Consider the following 3954-nt stretch of genomic DNA (forward strand, 5'->3'; position numbering starts at 1 on the left):
ACTATATATATANATACAACTACACACACACACACACACACACACATATATATATATATATATATATAGTATCGTTATATAACGTACACATTCAATTCATACATGCATACGTAGATACATTTTAGTGATATAGTTAAGATCAAAGTATATGTGAATGTATATGTATATACGAGCGTATATGCTCATACCTACGCACCTGAAAAATTCGGTCAAATCATCGTTGTTGCCTGCATTGGGGTCAGTAATCGCATACACCGCTTTCATTTTCACCAAACCAAAAACGTCGCACGTGAAGTCTTTCTCGACGATTGTGCCTGATCTAGTTTACGTAGGATTGAGTACGTAAATAAGACGAGCTCTGTGATGAGACCGAGGTTATGTGTGTACTTTTCAAGTTGAGTGTGCGGTAAAACATACCAGTACTCATTCGTATTTCGCTGTGCCACACAATAGTCCTGTTGCCAAAACAAACGCGGTCGCAACTGTGATCGTATGCGAATACGTTAAGACTCAGTTGAACCGTGTAACGCAATGGAGTGTTCCATTGCACGTGTATAGGAAGCTGTAGGTTAGTGCGTGACGGTACTACAACTAACGCATTAGTAAATGTTACTTGTAGACTCAATTGAACCATGCAACGTAATGGTGTACTAAAACACACATCTATAGGACGGTGCAGGTTACCAATGCATAGCATACGTTAGTTGCAGACTCAATCGAGTGCTGGCATAATGGAACTATAACAGAAAGAACTTGAAGTACCATATTAATCTTACTTTTGAGCATCTTCTGTATTAATATAATACATGAAAGCATAGTATGAGTGCCACTGACCCGGACCGGTACATATAGTACACTCACGCGTATCTACCCCACCCACAGGTATCTAAGCAACATATCGTCTCCAACGGCTGAACCTCCTCTCATTATATGAGTGACCCACAGGTATGTAAACAACACGACTTCGGCACTCTTCCCTCAGAATGGGCTGCTGAATATATTGACACCTTGGCGTGACAATAAGGGTTTTAAGGCTGGCCTGGAACCCTAAACTCTAAACCCTAAAACCACAGATGTGGTAGTCAATCTCACTTCACACACCCGATTGCAAATGTGAGCCAGACATGCGGACGCTTATGCTTAACGCGTTCAAGTACACAACAGACACGACTACGTGGTGACATAGGACACATTCTAAACCAACACTCGTGTGTACACATACCACTGCAATACATTCGGCAGTTGTACGTACACACACGATCATAACACCCACACAAACACAAGTGTAGGTATATCTGACAGTAAATAACACACTCATGCGTGTACATACTATCACAGCACACACACAAACACAAGTATAGGTATATCTGTCGCGTGTAGGTATTTCTGACAGTCCATCGCACACTCATGTGTGCACATACTCTATGTCCTTATCTGCGGGTAATTGGATGGTGAGAGGGTCGGGGAATTTCTTCTCACTTTTGTCGTTGTTGAATAAGCCGACCACTTTGCGAGACATGGAATTGGCCATCATCGCCTCAACGACGTCAATGTCAATTACTTTGGGGTACATATCTGACCACATCACCAAAGAAGTAAACGGAATACGGGTGATAATACATATTGGTTAATATATATAGTGTAATTGATATTAATAATTGAGAGGAACTAAATATTCTGTCTGCTTCTTATGTGAGCTTATGTGTAGGTCTTGTCTGGATATATAAAGCGTGACATACACACACAGACACAGACACAGACACGGACACAGCCACAGCCACAGACACAGACACAGACACAGACATATATATATATATATATATATATAAATACAAATATATATAGATGTGTGTAAATGTGAGTGTGTGTAAATTTATATAGGTACATATTGTATACGTGTTGTATTAGTCAACGTGAACCCGTACCCAGAGTTAAACAATCGTATTTCTCCACGTGACAATTCACACAACACCTACGTATATAAATATCTTTCTACGTGCAAGCATACTCTGCATAAAACACAATATAGGACTGTGTGTTTCTTACGTGGAAAGAGATGGAACTCGAAGTCACCGAAGTCTATTTCGCCTCGCTCATGCCACATTTTATCCTTTTCGTCTTCCGCAATCTCGCCTACCAAAGTACCTGCCAATTTCTGCAGGTGGGGTAGATACAATACACTGTATTATTTATAGCTAAGGGTATGGCCGTATACGTGTGTGCATAAGCGAACGATAGCTCCAGAACTGCTCAGGGTAAGCTGTAATGTCATATTACATGTTATCTTGAACTCCGTCCGATGTAGTCGCATATGTACACATGATCATATATTCGTATGTAATATTATCTCAGGACTCGCCCGATACAACCACTAACCAATGATATGGCACTCCGCACAAAAACAAGCATGAAACCAAATGCTTAAGCATATATACACACATTCGTATATACGTACGTATGTACATCCAACTTATATACATATGCAAATATTCATAATCGTGCAATAAAAACATATGTCACATATTTGTATTCTATTTATATTCATATGCACGTATAAATATTCGTTCTCTACATACATATACACAAACACATTTGTCCCAAATATTTGTATATTCATTTGCACATACACGTATATTTGTATACGTATTCGTACGTCAACTAATTCACACGTCCGAGGTGAGTTCATATCAGGAATTATGTACTATTATACATGGATGATTCCAATTGGGAATTAACTCAGTTGGTAGAGTGCGTGCTTAGCATGCACGAAGTCGGGAGTTCAATTCTCTCATTCTCCAGTATTTTTTTTGTATTATATATTGAAAAAAGAATGACCCAGCAGGTATTCGGACCCGGCACTTAACCCGTTGTCCTTTGATGGGCTAAAAATAGTAAATACATCACATTTGCACATACTTTAGGTTATTGTATCATTCACTACTTACACTTAGAATGCATCCTATACACATACCTAGGTTACTGTAGTATTCACAACTTACACTTAAAATACAGCACATACACATACCTAGGATATTGTACCATTACCACTTATACCTAAAATACAGCAGATGCACATACCTAGGATATTGTACCATTACCACTTATACCTAAAATACATCACATACACATACCTAAGTTACTTTAGTATTCTCTACTTATACCTATAATACATCACATACACATACCCAAGTTACTGTAGTATTCACAACTTACACTTAAAATACATCACATACGCATACCTAGGCTACTGTAGTATTCACTACTTATACTTGTGCGTGTAGAGCAATGTGTCTTAAATGGGTATATATATGCACCGCCAATCTGTTCGGAACTGTCATAGCATGCGTAGACTACAGACAGTACTAAGACAATAGCCAATTGGGTGTGTACGATTCAGTACTGTGGACTATCATAGCATGTATAGACCACACAGACAGTACTAAGACAATGGCATATACGTACGATCTCACATGCTAAAGAAAACTCTCCTAAATGTTGTAGCAGGCATGAAATAGTACTTAATGACAGAATTACTATTTTTGATCACTTATAACTCCAGAAGGGTAGATACATATGATCTCATATACTAAAGAAGTCTTTCCTAAGTGTTGTAGCATGCGTGAATTAAAACCTACTGAACGAATTATTACTGTAGATCATCTATTACTCCAGGAGAGTAGATACGTATCATCTCCCATATTAAAGAAGTCTCTCATAGGTGTTGTTGTATGCATGAATAAGTACCTGTTGGCCGGCCAATATTCGAACTTTCGGAATGGTTATCTCCAGATCTTCTTTGAAATTGATTTTTAGTGACACGGTGAGCTTACCGCTTTTGAATCCCACTCCTAAGGAATCGGATACCTAGAAAATATCAAAAAGAAGCATAACAATCCGGATGTTACTTCGCAATTTGTGAAATCAAACATGTATAACGATATATGTATATTTCGA

At 38.4% G+C, this 3954-nt stretch overlaps 1 non-coding gene across 1 annotated transcript; it reads left to right on the forward strand.

Moving 5' to 3' along the window:
- Positions 1-2725: 2725 nt before the first annotated feature.
- On the forward strand, positions 2726-2798 carry SARC_30082. Its single transcript has one exon. It is a non-coding gene; the product is annotated as a tRNA-Ala (tRNA).
- The last annotated feature ends 1156 nt before the right edge of the window (positions 2799-3954 follow it).

The sequence above is a fragment of the Sphaeroforma arctica genome (assembly GCF_001186125.1).
Source record: "Sphaeroforma arctica JP610 unplaced genomic scaffold supercont1.232, whole genome shotgun sequence".
Classification (NCBI taxonomy): domain Eukaryota; class Ichthyosporea; order Ichthyophonida; genus Sphaeroforma; species Sphaeroforma arctica.